The sequence below is a fragment of the Miniopterus schreibersii genome (assembly GCF_964146895.1).
Source record: "Miniopterus schreibersii genome assembly, chromosome: 3".
Lineage (NCBI taxonomy): Eukaryota > Metazoa > Chordata > Mammalia > Chiroptera > Miniopteridae > Miniopterus > Miniopterus schreibersii.
This window is the reverse complement of record NC_138103.1, coordinates 50,544,503-50,564,946: the sequence shown is the minus strand read 5'-3', so window position 1 is coordinate 50,564,946 and position 20,444 is coordinate 50,544,503. Positions and strand designations below refer to the sequence as shown.

The window sequence follows — 20,444 nt, the reverse complement described above, 5'->3', positions numbered from 1 at the left end:
CTCCCTCTCCCTCTCCCTCTCCCTCTCCCTCTCCCTCTCCCCCTCCCTCTCCCTGTTTCTGTTGTATCTTCACCACCAGCACCCGTGTAGTAGGGTCTGGCATTAGTAGGCAATATTTGATAAATTAATAAATTAATGGTAAATAATTGGATGAAAGAATGTGTGACTGAATTAATATGCATGTACTAAAGAAGTGCTTATGAATACTCATTTCTCCCTCCCAGTTCCAGAGCCCTGCATTATCCAAATCGAAAGAAAGCAATAGTTAGACTGCATCATTGAATCTTACTATATAACATGAGCAGGGGTTGGCAATTCAGCAGCTTTCAGCAAATCAACTTCTATAGATCACGTTATTTCTTTGTAGACTACATTTTCTCTGGTGTTTGTTCCTAGGCAGGTCCTTAAATTTTAGTAGCAGGGAACATCTGAACTCACTGGGAGTAAATTGGTTGTAAGTATGTCATTTGTTGAACATAAAATAGGGGAAGTTGCACGGAATTTTTAAGATTGATGCTGGCGAGATGGGAATAACATTGAGTGTATGCTATGTGCTAGGCATATTTTATATAGTTTCAAAATAAATTTAGGAGTGGAAATTATTATTCCATTAAGAGAAACTAAAATTTAAAGTTTAAAGAACTCAACAATTAATCAGTAGTTAGCATGTAGAATTACTGAATACAGTGAAATATACATAAAACTCTAAAATGAAAACATGAGCTTTCTACTATAATGGCCTCCTTAAGAAAAATTAGAATCTGAATGTCTATTTTATTATTCTAACTTGTTTCAATTTAATAAATATATACATGCTAATGTTTGATTGATAGTAAAATTTTAAAATGATTAAATAAAAAATTATCTTTACTAGAAACATTCAAGAAATATAAAAGCACTGAGGGGCTTGTACTTTTAAGGGGAAGGAAACAAAAATGGATATTATGCAAAGAAAACAAAAATGAGTAAAGGTTTATAGGGCTACATAGAAATGCAAACACTTTTTTATGAGTCTTTAATAAATATTATCTAAACAATACAGTAGCCAATGCAACCAAAAAAAAAAAAAAAAAAGACAAATAGAGCTAGGCCAAATATATACATACAAGATATATTGTGAGTATAAAAACTGGTTTATAAAAGTGCATGCATTCTATAATCACATTCATTATAGAGACAAGTATAGCAATAGAGAAATACTATATTTAATCAATTCTACATGCTTATTTTGCTAGTCATTTCCATGTTTGCTCTCAGATCCATTTCTCATCCATCCCTTGCTCTGCTGACCCTGCAAACTCTATTCCCCAGGCTTCTTGCCAGCTGGCTTCCTTTGAGTTTCAAGTAATGGAAGGCATATGTGAGCAATTGGGGGAGCGGAGGGAAGAGACAAGATAGCTCTCCTTTTCTCCTTACTGTAGAAGGCATCTTCAGCCAGGTATCTCCTCCATGGCTCTAGCTCCAACCAGTCTCTCCCTCCATGGTTCAGGCTCCTTCCGTGATTCCAGTTTCTGCCAGTCATGGTGGTTCATGTGCACAAATAACACCACCTCATTCCTTTACTCTTCTTCCCTGAAAGTAAGAGCAACTTCTGACTTCAGGGGCTTATCTCTTATTGCATTACCTACCTCTGTTTGCCTTTTAGCTCTCTAACATTTCTCTAAGTAGTTCTCTATTAAATTATTTCTATTGAATTTCCTGACAATTCTGTTTCCTTACTGGACACTAACTGATGCTCACATTGTTTTGATGTCCTAACACCTCTGAAATTGGAGTGGATCTTATCATTTTTGTTGATGAGATAGAAAGAGTAATTTATTTACAATTGCCTGTATATGTGCATCAAACCTTGCCGAATGGGTGTCAGCAGCTTAAAGAAAGATATCAGAGAACACAATAGAACACTCTCTTAAGAAATACTACATCATCTATGCTCTTGTAACAGGAGATATTATGGGGAAAAACATGTAAATTGACCACTCTAAAACAAAAGTAATTCAATAGAGTCAGCATTTCATGTAAAGACAATTTAGCAATATCTGGATCAGTTTGCTCTGCTCACATTTTCTTTTTTCTGCATGTACAAGTGCAATATATAATTAAAGTATGTGCTAAATGACTACCAAAGTTTTTCCAATGCATAAAAATAAAAATGTCATAGGCAAGCATTTTATCATAGTTTTAATTGGCAGCATATTTTTTTCTTTTTTAATGGTTCATAACATAATGCAGCATCTCACAATCAATGTTATTTTAGATTGGATGAAATATATCGTATGTACAGGCCAATCACTAGGTAGCTAATTTCTAAGTTCAGTATAGAGATTCCTACGACTTTTTGGTTGCTTTATAATTTTACTTCCTTAACACTTCCTGATTAAATTATTACAATGTTGAAGCTTTTTTTACAGTAAGAAAAATATGTTTCTAAACAAATGATATATATTAAGTCTAAATCTGTATTGGAGGTGTATTCTGGACTTTTGCTTAAATAGCAGAGTCTGCACACAAGCCAAGTTTGCTAATGTTTCCTCTCTATTATTCTCTTGGGTTAATCAACACTATAGTCTTTAAATCAAACAGTATTTCTTTTCTCATAAAAGGAACAATTATTGGCATTTCCTTTTTGTGGTTAAAATACTTTGAAATGATCTCTTAGTTAATAATAGGTAAGCTATATTTCATCCTGAATATTATCCAATAAATTGATTCTGGCAAAGGCATGGACCCAAAACCTGGGGTGTTCAGCTGAATATCTTAAAAAACAAGATCATGATAATAATGCAGGAGAATACATTCTGGGAAAATAAACTCTGGATTGGAAGTGAGAGTCCCAGTGACAGTTTGAAATCTCCCTAATAGTATCCCTGTTTGTCAGGATGATGAGAAGGAGATAATACAGGAAGGGAAACATAAACAGTCATTACAAAATTCCAGACATTGTTTGAAGTATTTTACATACATTTCCTCATTTTATTTCTCCAGTTACCCTTCAGCTTATTACCTTCAACTTATGTATGTAGAGTGGAGCAAGAAGCCAGAATTACTTGGAGAAAGAAGGAGAAGTATGTCTCATTGCAGAATATAAACATTTACAATTTTATAGAAATTGTCCCTAACCTTAGTGCCTGCCATGTATCCTAGACACCATGAACTAAGTAAGACTAGTAAAATTCTGAAAACCAAAATAGAGCCTTTTGTTTTAATGTCTAGGATGCAAAAGATCACAGTTTATGAAAGGGCATGGTTCTACTCTATCAGTGACATTCATAAAGTGAAAGAATTTTTTATATTGTTTTTTTTCTAATTCTGCACAACTGACTTTGGGACTTTGATCACATCAAACTTAAAAGTTCTCCACAGCAAAGGAAACAATCAATAGAGTGAAAGACACCAACTGACTGGGAGAAGATATTTGCAAATCATATATTCAATAAGGATTAATCTAATTATATAAGTAACTCGTACAACTCAATAACAACAACAACAAAAAACACCAACCTAATAACCTGATTAAAACATGGGCTAAAGACTTGAATAAATATTTTTCCAAAGAAGATATACAAATGGCCAACACATACATTTAAAAAAACTCATTGTCACTAATCATCAGGGAAATGCAAATCAAAACCACAATGAGATATCACCTTGTACCTGTAAGGATGACTATGAAAAAAACATAAAACAAGTGTTGATATGAACGTTGAGAAATTAGAACACTTGTAAAATGCTGGCAGGAATGAAAAATGGTGCAGCCACTGTGAAAAACACTAGAAGGCTCTTTAAATTTTTAAAATGAACTAACATACCACGTAACAACCCCACTTCTGGGTATATAAACAAAAGAAATCAGAATCTCAAAGATACATTAGTACTCCCATGTTTATTACAGCACAATTTGCAACAGTTAAGATGCAGAAACAACCTAAACATCCATGGACAGTTGGATGGATAAAGATGATGTGACATATACATGGAATGGAATGCTATTCAGCCTTTAAAATACAAGAAACTTCAGTATGTGATGTACCTTGAAGATGTTGTGCTAAGTGAAATAAGCCAGACACAGAAAGAAAAAAACTTCATGATTCTTTTATGAGTTATATAACAGTCAACTTCATAAAATCAAAGACTGGATGCTGGTTTCCAGGCATTGGGGGGAGTAGGAAATGGTAATTAATTAATTGGTAGGTATAAAGTTTCAGGTAAGTAAGACAAATAAACTCTATAGATACAATGCTGTACCTCTAGTCAACAAGAATGTATTGTATACTTAAAATGTGTTAAGATAAAAATATCTCATGTGTTTTTCCACATTATATAAAAAAAGACAACATAATTATAAAACTAAGAGCTGAAATTTTGAAATGGCCCCCAAAACAGACAAACTTCTAGTTAGCCTGCTAAAGAAAATAGACAAAGATAAGCATTACCAATTGTAACAGGACTATAAAGACAGATAAGAATAACATAAAAAATTATAAGGGAAAAAATTATATTGAGTTAAATTTATGAGAAATATATGGTAGCACAAACTACCAGAGCTCAATGAAAAATGTAAGGAACCTAAATAAACCCCAAATTATATAAAATAAGTAGAAAGGTAGTTAATGATCTTTTACTCCTTATTCCATGTTATTTAAAATATTTAAGAGCATAGGTTTGTTAAAAATTGTTTTTCAGTCCGAGTCTAATTCTAGAAATCTAACTGAACCCTGACACCTGATGCTGACAAACCTAGCATCAAAATAGAAAATCAGAGGCTCATTTCATTTATAAAGCTGCAGTGAATTTGCATTTTACAAGGGGATTAGGTTCTCAACTCAGTCTCTAAGGTACAAAACTGTTTTATATTTGAAATTACTCCTGAAAAATCCTTAAGATGCTCATGACAACATAGTATGTTAATTTTTGTTCATACACCAGGTCAAAGCTATATTATGCTGTATGTCAACAGATTAAAACAGATTAAATATTTGCTTTGCATTTAGGGGCCCTTATGGTTAAAATATAAATACATTTAAACAGTAGCATAAAAAGTCATTTTAGAAAAGTCTTGCACAATGAGAGGCAAACAGAAACTGAGTTTATCTGAATGTAGAGATTCCTTCTTCCTATATCATGCTCATTTCAGAGGATGTGTGCAATGAGTGGAATGGCAGAAAAAAAGTTGCAACATTGAGTAATTTTGCCCTTGAAGGAAAAACCTATGGTGATAAAAAACATACCCTGAAAACAGCCATAAACCCTGTGTACATATAATTAAAACACTAAAACCAATGCCACTAAGAAGAAGAAAAAAAGAAAACACAGAAAAAGAAAGATACAAAGATGTCAACTAACACTTCAAGAATTCCAGAATTGGACATTGTATTGAAGAAATATAACAATTGAAATAAATAAGAATTAAAAACTTTAAAAAAAATGAGGCAAATTTTCATTATTTCCCAGAGTATACGTAACAGGAGAGTTTATAAAAGTTCCAGTCACAGTATCAATATGCTGAAATTAAGGTCTTTTTCATATACTAAATCTTTTTAAAAATGAGAAAATAATTCAAATTCACAAAAGCAACAAAAAATATAAAACACATAGGAATTAATCAAACAAGGAATTTGTAAAATCTACAAAAGAAACTGCAAATCTTTGCTGAAGTACTTAAAAGAGACGCACATACTATGCTTTTAGATAAGAAGATCCCATATCATAAAAACACAAATGACTCAACAGCAAGTGATAGTCTCAATCAGCTTCTCAGAGGGAGGACGATAAGTTTGCTCTATAGCTTATCTGAATGGGTAAATGTTCAAGAATAGCCAGAAAAATTTTAAAAATAAAAATAAATTAAAGTTGAAGTATTTTTAAAATATGGCATTGATACAACAATCAATGAATGGATCAAGAAAAGCAAGCGAGGGAGTCAAAAAAAGGACACGCACACATATGGGGAATTAGTACACAGAAAAGAGAAAATTTCGCTTTAACAAGTTCTGGATAATAGGGGATAATTCCAGCTTGATACCATAATGAAAACTAGACTGTACATTATTTAACAATTTCAATTTTTATGTAAAATATGTAGTAAGTAGAAAATAACTTATAATTTTATTTTTAATTTATTCCTGAGATAAGAGAAGGGTTTTCTAACATGATATGAATAAGATGCGTTAAATAACAGATAGATTTGACAATAAAATTTAAAAGTTCTGTATATTACCAGACCTTATAAACAAAATTAAAAGAAGTGGTACAAGAAGAAAACTTTTCAACACATATAAGATAAAAGAGTTAATATCCATGATATATAAAGAGCTCCTAAAAGTCATAGTGAAATATCCTGTTCTAGAAATGAAAAAACAGTTGTCATACAGAGCACAAGGATGAAAGTACCAGAATGTTTATCACTGCATTGTTTGTAATTACAAAACACCAGGAACAACACAAATGTTTCTAGTTAGAGCACTTACGGATGTTTCATACTGAGAGGTTTTCACAGGGTAAGCAATGTGAAAGACCCAGTTCTTTCATATCCTTTCCAATACTTCATAATGTCAGTCCCTTCAGTTTTGGCCATTTTGGTGGCTAAGGGTTATCTGCTTATTGATTTAACTTGCATGTTTTTTATGACTATTGGGTTTAGCACCTTTTCACATGCTTATTTATTTTTCAGAGAGTATGGAGGGGAGGGAGGGAGAGATAAAGTGGGGGAGAGAGAGAGAGAGACATTGATGTGAGAGACACACATGGATTGGTTGAGTCCTGCATGAGCCCTGCCAGGGGCAGGGGATCGAGCCTGCAACCAAGATACATGCTCTTGGCCAGAATCCAAACTGGGACCCTTCAGTTTCAGGCCGATGCTGAAACCACTGAGCCAAACCAGCTAGGGCCTTATTGATCATTGTAGGTACTCTCTTTTGTCAAGAGCCTGTTCAAGTTTTTTTGCTCATTTTTCCAGTTTGTTTTTTTAGATTTATAGGTACTCACTCTATACATTTGGATATGAGTTCCTTAATGAAAATACTACTGAACTATTTCTCTCAGCATATAATCTGTCTTTTCACTCTCTAAAGGTGACTTTTCATTACAGAAGTTCTTAATTTTAATGAACACGGACATCGACATAACATTGACGTCAATACCAACATCAAGAGAAATGAGTGCATGTCCAGAGAATGACATGTACAAAAATGGCCATATTGGCTTCATTCATAATAGTTAAATTTAGAAAACACCCAAATGTCCATCAGCCGGAGATTGGATTAAATGTCTTGTAGTATATTTATACAATGGAATGCTGCATTAATGAAAAGAAATTAAAATCTACACAAATCAACTTCACAACCATGGTTAAAAAAATACTCTAACAGTACTAATAGATCTACAGACTCAAGCACAATGACAGGTTGTGTAGACAAAGATAGAACAAAATGCACACCATATAATCCCACTTACGTGAAATTCAACAACAGATAAAAGTAATCTATGGTGAGAGAACACAGAATAGTATTTACTAGTGGTTTTCCAATGAGGGTGACTTTGTCTCCCGGGGGCATGTGGCAATGTCTAGAGGCAGTTTTGGCGGTCACTGCGGGGGAGGGGGTGACACTGCCATCTAGGACTAAAGGGTAGGGAGGCTGCCTATTTAGATACTGTCTTTTTCTTTTTAAAGACATTACATTAGGCAGAGATGCGTAAGAAAACAATGGCGAATAATTAATTTAATTAAATCCATTAATGTCTACAAAGCAAGCTCAAAAATTGGGAAGAGAAAGAAGGAAAAAAGAAAGGTAAGGAATTTCTAAAGCAAGTTAGAATCAAAACTGATTCTTAATAACATCCCAGGGGAGCATAGGTGGCAATAGGTAAGGAGAATAGAATAAGGCGAGAGTTGTTGTGGGTTTGTTGTTGTTTTTAATGCTTAGTATTTTTGCTTCATTCTCCTTTATAATTTCTGGTTTCTCCTTCATGCTACCATGAGAATGGAATGAGGCAAGATTTATTTTTTTTAATGTTTACTGTTTCTGCCTTATTCTTCTTAATAATTTCTTGTCCCTCCTTCATGCTACCAATATTCTCTTTGTTCTCTGAGGATATTTATTATGCTTATTTTGTTATTGAACTAGCTTCTCTATTACTTCTGGTTTGTCTATGCTGCAGTGTGTCATCTGTCTTTTAAAGTCATGTTCTTCAGATTTCTGGTTCCCTTTTCCCCTGTAAATTGTGGGAGGTGGAGAAAAGCCTAGGGATGTATTGACTTTGGCCACTCCAGACGGTTTGAAGGATGTGGAATGCCCAAGGCAGAGTCTCCACATTCAAGCACCTTCATTTGCTATCCCCTCAAAAGGTGACCCTAATACTTAGGAAATATTTTTATTGCTTTCACAGGGCACTACTTTCTTCCAAGAGCTCACTCCGTAAATGCAGTGGTACCCAAATCTGATCATACATTACAATAATCTGGGGTGCTTTACAAAATATGACTGAGTCCCAGTTCCTAGAGAATCTCACTTACTTGGTTGGAATTGTGGCCCTGGAGTCAGAATTTTCTTAAAGTCTCCTAGATGATTATAATGTATAGCCAAGATTGAAACTAGTTTTACAATCAGGAGATTCACTTTACGGAGAACAACTAATCTTATCAATCTGTTTTAATCTTTTCCTAGTAGCAATACCCCACCGTAGTTGTTCTTAAACCACAGTATGCTTCCAGGTCACGTGGAGAACTTGTAAAACCAGAGTGTCGAGCCCAAAGTTTTGGATTCAGTAGTTTGGTCCAACACCTGGAATTTTCATTTCTAACAAATCCCCAGGTGATGCTGATGCTATGGCCCCACTCTCTAAGAGAATGACTGTCCTACTGATGATATTTATACATATGCCTAATTTATAAGAAGTACATTAATAAGTTGCTGGTAATTATCACTTAAAATATTTAAGAAATTATTAACATTCAGTAAATACTTTTAATTTAAATAATTCAAAATGGATCTTTTTTTAAAAGAAAATCGATGGAAACATTGGGGCACTCGCTGAATTATGTGGAGAAATCACAGAATACTGAATAACTCACACTGAAAGTTACTGTTCTGACCTGAAACTTTGGAAATTATAAGATTATTAACCTTTGTAGTGATCATAGTTTTTCTATAAATATTATCTTGATTTCCTTAGTACTTAAAAATATAAACATGAACACATCATTTTCTAATAAATGCCAATGAAAGATAATGTTGTAATCATCACAGCAGAGCTTGAGCTATTATAGTTTGATTTAATTGTCTGCATTAAATAAACTGGATAAAATAATTGCTTTGGAGAAGTTTTTAAGAGGATTATGCCTGGAACAACATGCACTGAGAGTTTATTTAAACCGTCTGCAGGATGTAGGATAATAGTTTTTTGTGCTGTTGGATCATGTCATAACTAATTATGCTAAGCCATAAATTGATTGATTAAACTGATAAGCCCAGGTCATATGATTGAGGTTTGTGTGATGTTTCTTTAACATTGCATATTATTTTTCACCCCTAAAAACTAAAAAAAATACTACTAATAAATATTATTAGTATATTAAATATTTTTACTACTATCCCATTGCCTAATAATTTATTTGTTTCTTAAGCTATGTGAGTCAGAAGCTTCAAAGCTACCACCTCTAAGCCTTCCATTTTCCAAAAAGGAATTCTGCATGTACATCATTCTCACATGAAAGCCTAATTTTTAGGTTCATGGCATTATGTACTCTGCTGAGAATCCTGTCTCAGTGGAAGGCAGTCCAAAAATAATGAAAACTGCTGAGCTAATGCAACCATTCTATTGAATGTAAACTTAGTGGACTAGAATCTTGAAATGGTTTTAGGTTTTTTCTTGCTCTTTGCCTTCAACCATCTAACAAGTCTCTCTTTCTCCAAAGCTCTCCTTGAGGACACCCTTGAGTCCATAGCAGGACATGAGTGACACTATCCTCTAAATAAACCCCAAGGCATATCTGGTCTTCATTTGTTCTCAGCAAACCCTAGACTATAGGGTACTTTTAAGCCTGCATGTCCCCAGTTTTGGTTCCTAGTTACCAATTCTCAGTTACCCATTTACCACCCTAGTTCACTGGTTGTGGAAAAGCAATCATGTTAACTTCAGAACACAAAATTGTTAAATCGATTAATTATTGCTTCTTCTAAAAATCTGTCCTTTAGATTCAAATAAATAAAATACTTTTTTCCCAGAAATAAATGTTTGAAGTTAAAAGGCAGTTGTTCTTAAATAATTGATTTTTTCAAAGTTTGAAATACTATTTAGAAATACAGGATGGGGTCAAAACTAAGTTTACAGTTGTGAGAACATGAAATGCAGAGTTTATTATTGTATTTTAACTTATTAATTATTGTATTATTTTCAGTACAAACTGTAAACCGATTTTTGTCCCACCTTATATATTAAACTGATGTTATAGAACTATTTAACTTTGTTGTTTGAGTTTTCCCCACCTTTCCCTTCATCACAAGGAATTATCGAGATTATTTGAAAAGAAAAAAAGTTTTATTTATCCAAATTGGACGCTTTCAGCAAATCCACACTCTTCTGTAGAGCCATCTCAGTGAAGAAGCTTAAATAGTCACATAATGAGTTTGCAGAAGAGGTGTGAGTGACCTAAGTACATTACATAGGACAGAGAGTGTATGCTGATATTTAAAAATTTGAAGAGTTAATCTGATAAAAGTTGAGCAAAAACCATAAATTTACTAAAGACTAATTAGGGCAGATATGCTAGAGGAAGAGTGTTATAAATTGGATTCTAAGGGGGGAAGGGGCCCAGGGAAAAATTGGAAGATGGTGCGCTCTTCAGAGAGTAGGCAAAGGGAAGGCTGCATCAGGATTGACAAAATACTCGTAAATAAAACCTCTGATTCTCTCAGAATGATCACTGAAAATTAATTCCTTAGTGTCTCCTCTCACTGTTTAGTGCTGTTACTTGTAAAATCAACCTTTTTCTTTTCCTGAACACGTTGGGCGCTGGAGATGGGGGAGAATGGCAGTCCCCCAAGTACAGAAGACTCACAGACTAAAATGGGAAATGGGGGTGGCTTGGGGCTTACTGGTTGTTCCCAAGCTTTTGAGCATCAAAGAAACTATTGTCCCAATGTCTGCTCTAGATTTTCTCTCCATATCAGTATAGAAAAGGGTTTTTAGCTCATCAGAGAATTCCAAAAACAGCTTAAACTATGTATATTTCTTAAACTAATACACCTGCTTTGTTCAATAACTCAGATTTTAAAATAAACATGCAAAATTGAAAGCAGTTGGTAAACATATATTTTTCACCATTCCTTAGATCCTTTTCTGATGAACAATTCTCTTCATAGGCATTTTGATTACATTGCAGAGAGATCTGAAATCTAATTCTAAATGCTCATAGTGCATCCACCAGACATACACCTTTACCGTTAGCAAAAGACCATTTTCTAGTACCACAGATGAATGTCTAATACTTGCTTTAATTTGAATATGCCAAGAATCTGCAGTTTGCAGAGACTCAAGATCTGTCACTCCAAAGTATAAATCTTCAAGATTCTCTTCCAGAATAAGATTAAATCTCCCAGACCAAAACATTTCCTCTCTCACTACCACTTTTTAATAATATAATATTACTGGGAACGACTTTTCATCACTGTGTTGTACAAAGCTCTTTCAACCCATTCTTTAGCAAAAAAAAAAAAAAAAAGTGGTAGTTTTCTCGAATTCAATTACTTTGAAACCATAGAATTGTACACTTGAAAACTATAAGAGCTTATTAACCAATATTACCCCAATAAATTTAATTAAAAAACAAAACACTTAAAAGCAGAGAATTTTGGAAACATTAAAATCTCATTCATGCAACACTCTCCCATTTTGGTAGAAGTACTCCGTGAGAGCAATAATTTTGTGTAAAATGATATAAGAATACACTGCTTTGTCAATACATAATACAGAAGTGTTTCACACAATTAGGCATTCTTGTATTACCTATTTGGGAAATTGTTTTAAGGAAAAATCTATACTAGATGGAATTTAGATAACCAAATAAAATTAAGATAATGTATTCCTGCCATAAATTACTTATTATATTCATTGTAGCATTGGTGATTTTCTATCCTTATCATATGTAAGCCCATGTACTGTTATTACTTACTGGTTTTTTTTACAAAGCCTGGCAGAGAAGTTAGTATGCCAATCAATTTGAGTCTAATAAAATCCAGTAATGAGGTTGAATTTAGCTAGTGCAGATTACATTACATAGCATAGTTTTATGAGTTCTTTAGTCATATGAATGAAGAGATCCAAAGAAATGCATTTTGTTTATTGGAGGGTAATTATTTTAACTTAGTATAGGTAAAATTTTAATCCAATTTTGCACAACAGCATAGCTCCCATCTGTATTTTTACAGCATCCTCTAACCTTTTCTAGAAATGCATTCTAATTTTAATTTTGCTGAATTTATGTTATTATTTTAGCTACTTCATCTGACTGTGAGTACCTAAATGTTGAGCCTATATCTCTTTCAAAATATCAATGTCTAGCCCATGGACAGACAATAATGTGGGGAAGGCCTGGGGAGGGGGAGGGAGCAGGGGGGAGGGGGGTCAATAAGAGGGGAAAAGGGAACACTTGAAATACTTTCAACAGTAAAGATAAATTATATATATATATATATACACACACACACACACACACACACACATATATATATATATAAACACAATAGCTATCTTCAGAGTAAAGATAAATTATACACATATATATACACACACACACACACACACACACACACATATATATATATATATATATATATATATATATATAAACACAATAGCTATCTTCAGAGCTAATATTAATTGGGATTGTTTTTAAAGCAAGTAAAGGACAACAAATCAATGCAAGAAAACAACTAAAGGTAAAATAAAAGAGCACAATATTAAAACACACACATGCACTGGTATGAAATCAGCCAGGCCTTGGAAAATTCCAGAATTAGAAACTAAAATGCTATTTGCTGTTAAACACAACAAAACAAAATGAACAAAAGCAAACAAACCTATAGTTACTATCCACTCCTCTTGTTTCTCTCTATGAAGCCATTTTTTTTCCTTCAATATTCACATAAACTTTGGTTATACCCTAACCCACATGGCAGAAAACTTGGCTGAGATTTTACATTTTAACCATTCAATAAACACTCTCAGGTATGAGTCACACCTTAGTTTCAGTTCTAAATCCATTGTAGTGCATTGTGAATGGCCCACTTGGTGTCAGATGCCCACCCCTTATGCCAGATGTGGCCTGAAAGTGGAGTCATACTGTTCAAAGACGGTGGGAATGTGAGTGAGGAGCAGCTCCCAAAGAGGGGGTGCTGGAGATGTCCAGGCAGTGCTCAGACAGGTTTGATAAAAAGATGAATAAATGAATGAATCACACTAAAGCATAAAATCCATTTTAAAAGTTCTCATCAATAAGCTTTATTGATACATCCTTACAATGGAAAGTATTTTTCTCTTGGTGACAAGCAAAATAATAATTAAAGCAATTTCTTTTGACTGACATCACTTTTGGATACTTCTCTTCTTTCCTTTTACCTCTGCTGTACTTGTCTTGACTTCATATTAGTAAGAAGGCCTTTACAGTACAGAACTGGCTTTTCATCTTTTTCTTCTGTTGTAAGAAAATATTTAGTTTCCACATAACAGGATGCTCAATGTATGTTTTTAGAACTGCTTTATTTATTAGTATACTCCAGTGATTCATGTTGAACAAAGATGCTTGTTCACAAAACAGGAACAGTGCAGATATTGAATACTGGAATTCCCAGTTTCTACTTCCCTTAACTGCCTTTACCTAATTTAGTGCTGTTTTCTCACGCACACTCACTAAGATATATTAAAATTTCATTAATAGTTCTATACACATTCTATCATTTTTCAAAGCCCTTTCTTGAGGTTGCAGGGTGCTAAGCCAGGATGCAGGCCAAGAGCAGGATAAGTGTCTTCAATAGCAACATAAGTAAAACAAAACCAAGAAACATGCCAAGAAGTGAGACTAAGCAGAAGGCAGAGTGCATAAGCAGGGGAGTGCTGCTCAGTAAGCATGTGAACTGCATCATGACCTTGTGGCTAGTGATTATTTATCTGATGGGCCAAGGTGTATGGATGGATCACCTGGCTCCATTTAAAGTTTTAGGCATAGGCTCATTTCCTCCTTCCTCCACCTTTAGGGCTCATGGAGCAGATTTACACACATTCTGGGCTTTCCTAAGGTTACAGGTAGGTTGGCATCATAGTTTCATTTTACTGGACCCTTTCTTTCTTTTTGATATTTTTTAATTAACTTCAGAGAGAGGAAAGGAGAGGGAGAGATAGAAACATCAATGATGAGAGTCATTGACCAGCTGCCTCCAGCACACCCCTTACTGAGGATCGAGCCCAAAAGCCCAGGCATGTGCCCTGACCGGCAACTGAAGCATGACCTCCTGGTTCATAGAGCAATGTGCAACCATTGGGCAACACCAGCCCACTTTATTGTACCCTTTCTACAAAATCAAAATTAGGAGCTTGCAACAGTGTTTGTAGGAGGGCAATACTTCTTTGATGCATCCTACTATCCAGATTCGCCTTCTTGGTATGTCAGTGCTGTTTGCTGGGGGTGATAATGCATGTGGAAGCCTGAATATTATTAGGATTGCAGGAAAACATTTATACAGTAAACATATTTGATGCTGAATTTTTAAAGAAAAATCCTTAATTTTTTTAAACGGCAAATTTAGATATTGGCCCTATGATCCTTGCCACTCTTTGAGATTAACGTTATGGATACACTACATAATTTTCAACTTTAAAAATAAGTTTACTTGATAAAACAGGAAGAATCTTTCAGTGCTGCTAATTAACCATGCCAAGGTGTATGCCAAACCATGCCAAACCACAGTTACAAATTTCATTATAGCTTAAAAATGATTTTTATTAGTATCATATTCATAAAATCAAACTTTGTTGCATATATTTAAGTTATATTAGAATATGAAAAAAGTTAATTTAACTTTTAAACTTTTTTTCTTAATAACAGGAGTTTCAATTTTAAAAACTCTAAACCCCTTATGGATGCCAGGGAGTAAATCCTTATTATCCAATTGTTCGCTCAGTTATAGTACTACTGAAGGTTAGAAAAATAGTGTTGTGAAGAAGGGACCACTTTTAAAAATCAGATTCAAATTTAGTCCTGGCTCTCAGTAGTTTTTTGTACACTAGAAAAATTATACAACCTCTCTAGACATTCCTTTCCTAGTCTACAAAATTTAAAGTATTACATCCGTTTCTATGGTCCATGATAGTTCTAAGGGTCTACAAACATATGGAAATCTATTTAGTGTTAATTTTGGTTGCATCTTTTTGTTTAACTTAACGGTAAACTCTATTTACTGTTAAAAAAAACATTCAGAAGTTTATAAACAGTCTTAGCATCCATCAACAGGGAGTTAATTAAAATAAACTAATGTCCTTATTATGGAAAACTTTGTAGTAATAAAACCAGAATTCTGAATTCAAAATAAATTCAGAATAAGTTGAATTCTTTTTCAATTAGTCAAAATAGACATAATGCCTAAGCCCCACAATATTTTTAGGGATCCATGAAAATGTGTTAATTTTCATTTCTTTTAAAATCAGAAGAAACACATATAATAAAAATAAAAATAATGATTCCAGCCTGGATTATATTCATTTTACACCAACATAGTCATAAAATGTAACTCTAATTTTTTAATGGAGAAAGGGGCCAGAGAAGACAAAAGTGCCTAGGGCTAACAAAAATCATAAATCAACCATAAATAAAACAATGTGACAAAATTCATTATATACTGATATGGAATGATATCTAATGTGTTTTTAAAAATAACAAAAAAAAAGGCAAAATGCCAGACTGTACATATATAGGAAAGTTTTATATAACTTGTATATGTATATGAATATCTCTGGAAGATGCACAAGAAACTGAAAACATTATTAGGCTTTGAGAGAGGAACCGTATGTTGGTGAATAGGGATGGAAGAGAATTTTTCAGGAAATATCCTTTCAAACATTTTGAATTTTGAATCAAGTGAATTTAATATCTATTTTAAAAATAAGACAGGTTTTCATAATATGGAGGGAAATTATCATTAGGAAACATTTCTCTCTCTTGTATGAAATAAAGTATATCCTTCCAAATTAATGAGATAGTAAAATATAATGATTACTATTCAGATATCATATGCTCATTTTAGAATTAAAACACAAGTATAGTATCTCCACATATTCCATATTTTTATGTGCACACACATAAGTGTGCCCTTATTATTTTGCAAGGCATTAAATTCCTTTGAAGAAAATAAGAAGATAAAAATAGATTTTTGTATTATACACTGATTTTCCATTTCTGCTTGCTATTCTTTCCTTCCTGTAAATCAAAATTTCCATCTTGTATCATTTCCATTCAGCCTGAAAAACCTCCTTTTGTATTTCTTGTAGTGCAATCTGTTTAGTTTCCAAAACTTTCATTCGCCTGAACATATATTTATTTTGCTCAATTTTTAAAAGATAATTTTACTGGATATAAAATTCAAGATTGATAGCTTTTTAATTTCTTTTAGCACCTTAAAGATGGTACTGAATTATCTTCTGGTCTCCATTGTTTCTAATGTCAAGTATGCCTTCATTTGTATTATTGTTCTGTATGTAATGCATTATTTTTTCTATAGTTCCTTTCAAGATTTTCTATTTTGGACTCTGCTATTTGTGACTTTTGTGTGAGTCTGATATGCCTAAATATGGTTTTCTTTGCATTTATCTTGCTTACTGCTCTTTGATCTTCTTGGAACTGTAAGGCAAAATTTGTTGGCTATCATTTTTCAAAAATATGTCATTGCTACATTATAATCTAATTTTTCTTTGGGGGTTCAAATCCAAATATATTAAATTGTGTAATATTTTCTTATAAGTTCACAGGGGTTCTGTTCATTTTTCTTGAATATTTTTATATTTCTGCTCTTGAGACTGCAAAATTTCTCTTTATCTGTTTTCCACACCCCTCTAAATTGGCAAGAAACTAGAAACAGACTCATAGAAAGAGAGCAGGCAGGCAACTCTGTGGGGGGAGGAGTGTGGGGGAAGGAGCTTGGGCAAATTTAGCAAAACAGAAAAAAAAAAGAAAAGTCATGGACTTGGACAGCAGTGTGGTGAATGCAGGGGGCAGGGGTGGAGGTGGAAGAGGGCATAAAGGGGATAAATGGTGATGGAGAAAAAGAAAATTTCATTAAAAAAAATAAATTGCCAAAATTCAATCTTCTAACTCTGTCTCTTCTGTGAATCTTGTTAGAACACGATTTTAAGCTTTGTTAAAGTGCGGCACACCTTGTTTCTCTGGGTATGGCCTAACACCGCACTGTTCCCTTCCTATTCCAGCTCTTCAGTTGTCTCTCTGACATTCCAATTCTGCCTTCACATTCTAGCTTTTAGTATACATTCTCTTGGCTTCCTGGTTTTGTTCATATTATTTCCTCTGGATTTAACCTGGTTTCCTTTTGGACTTTGGGGTATAAACAGTCCTGTGATGTGGAAGTTTTCTGTCACTTAAAGTGTAAGAGATTCCTTCTGTCAAATGTGACCATTATAGTTGAGCCAACCTCCTACCTTGAACAAGCAAGGGAATTTTGACACCGGGGAATAGTTATGGAGCCTTGCTCTCTATTAAAGTGAAAAGAAAATGTAATGCCTATCAATGTAAATTTCCTTTTTCCTAGCTAACATAAAAACAATTTGGCTAGAGATAGAATATGTCCAACTAAATATTAAAATTCCCAGATTCCTAAGTTAGAAGTGGCCATGTGACATACCTGTCTCTGAGGAGATTCATGTCATTGTGCTTTTTTTCTTTGTTTTTTTAAAAAACAACACACATGACTCATCTCTTTTTACGCCTAGTCCCCATTCCCCTTCCCCTCATCCTCTCTGCCCCAGGAAGTTCTGATCTTAGACATTAGATGTAGACATGACCCAGACAGTTGTCTGATCCCAGAAAAATGAGACGTGCCTGGTATAAAACTGAACTAAACCTGTGGCCTGTAACCAAGCCTCTACAGGGCCAGCTTAAATCAGTCAATCCCAGCTTGACCAAAGACATCTGAGAAATATATGCTCATCTGCTGACACTGGGATCTTTTTGGTTATTGTTTATGCAACATTATTCTAGCAATAGTTGGCTAAGACAATAAGCTAGACTCAAATAATAAAAACCCTTAATTAGGAGAAGGCAAAATGTAGCAGGCAATAACTCACCTCTGTTGCTAGACTGTCTGGATTCACTGCCCAGCTCTATTGTTTTTACTCATGTGGATTTCACCAAATTGATTACCCTGTGTCTCAATTTCCTTAATTGTGAAACAGGAATAATAATGCAGGTTTTTGTTTGTTTGTTTGTTTTTGTTTTTTGTAACGATAAAACAAAGATAATCATTTATTTGATAACACTATATCTGATGCGCAATGCTTAATTCATATTCAAAATTATCATTCAATACCATTGTGGGATTTAGGTTTTACTCAGCAGGCCAGTGGTTTTTAACTATATTTCCATGAAAGACTGGTGTCTATCAGCTGTCAGTGTTCCCTGATAAATTAGAATAACGGTGGTCTTTTTCCATCATGCAAATTAATTTAAGTAAACTGATATAAATTTCATGTTCTAAGAATTTTTCTCCCCTATATTTTTTTAAATCTCGAGTGCTTGGCACAATGTTTCTGCAAGCCAACTGAAAACAAGTAAATGCACAAGCATTATTATTATTAATTGAAAAAAAACCCAGAAATACCTATTTATTTAGTTTGACAACTTTTCTTTTAAATAGACATATGTACCCCAAATTGTCATTTTATATTACATAAGCAAAATATAATATTTTCTCCCAGGAAACTTGCTCCTAGTTCCTGTGATGGAATTGAAACTATTGTTTCATGGTGCTTTAAAATAATATGGTATTCTGTGAAAAAAACACACCAAAAAACCAATAATTTGCAGTTGCTTTGCTGTTGTTGAGGACTGAGGATATTTGTGGGGAAAATGTGATATTTTAGGAAATGAAAGATGATGCACTTCTTTTCTTTATTTTGATGAGTTGAATATTGGACTTTTTTAAAGGGTGGAGGAGGGTGGCATTCAATACCAACCCCATTCCACTTATGGCTCTGAATAAGCCTGTGAGTAAGGGAGATAAAAAATCCAAAGGGCCACTTTATTGCTGACAAATGCCAGGCTGGAAGCTAAAATTAGGGTGTGTTACCAATAGTCTTTCTCACACTGGAACCCAGCATTAAGATGCATAGTACCTGCAGTTCTACCAGGCAGGAGCAATTACATTCATCTGTTTCCCCCAAGCAGCTAAAGACCCTATCCTGTCCACTCTAGCTAAAGTAGTCCTTTACAAAAATTTTACTGTAGATCCTGCACTTGTCATTTATAACGCACTATTCAGCATTCAAAATGAGTCCAATTGTTAATTTTGTTATCTCCATTTGAACCTAAGTGCTATGAGACCAAGGACTGCATCATACTTGTCTACTCCCCAATGCTCTTAATTTAGCACGGTGCTAAGCAAGTAGAAATCCTAAACAATTTGTTGACTGTAAAAGATTTTTAGAAAAGCACAAATATTAACTTTGGCCTCTGGTCAGGTTTGTTGTGGTGGTGGTTTGTTAGTATCTGCTCAAGCCGAAGTTCCATGTTAGTGATGTCAAACTTAAACAGGGAAGGAAGACATTATTCAAGATTATCCTCAGAACAGAAATCTGAGCTCAGCTACCCAGAAAGACACAAAGAGCCTTATTCAAAGGAAAAGATGACTTTTTTCTCTTAGCTTCATGACTGGAGGTAGCGCTACAACTGGGAAGAAGGGACCTACCTGGGTTAGGCCCTACCTTCCACAGAGGCTGGAACGGGGGCCTGTTATCTTTTCCACTGGTTACATTTCAAAAGGATGGCTCCCAGGTCTTTAAGACACACGGGGGCTGTAAAACTGACAAAAGCTTTTTAAAAGATTTGTATCTCAAAAGGGCCGGGAATTAATTTACTATGACAAGTTCTCTAAAGCGAATGCTCGCAGGAAAGGAAGGCGAGGGCCTAGCGACAGGAAGACGCTGCTCTAAAATGGACCTGAGGAAGTCAAGCCCGTCTTTACCACTGACTGGCCGTGCTTCTGCAGTCCTGCACCAAGGAACTCGCACCATGAGCTCGCAGTCTCTCACGGTTTTCTCACGCAAAGACGAGCTGACCAGTTACGCCACCCTGGCTTTGTCAGCTTTCCTACTTAGGATCTGACCATCGAGCCCCAGCCGCTCCTCCCGGCAGCGCGCGCGCTCCAAAGGCATGGCGCTCCTGACGTCAC

The 20,444-nt window shown here is 34.4% G+C and overlaps 1 long non-coding RNA gene across 1 annotated transcript in view; it reads right to left on the bottom strand.

The window, feature by feature from the left end:
* LOC308554743 overlaps positions 1 to 20,425 on the bottom strand; it is a 281,185-nt gene extending 260,760 nt beyond the window's left edge. The window contains exon 1 of the long non-coding RNA XR_013998439.1: positions 20,238 to 20,425. This is a non-coding gene — a long non-coding RNA (uncharacterized lncRNA). The remainder of the gene's footprint in view (positions 1 to 20,237) is intronic.
* Between the last annotated feature and the right edge of the window lie 19 nt (positions 20,426 to 20,444).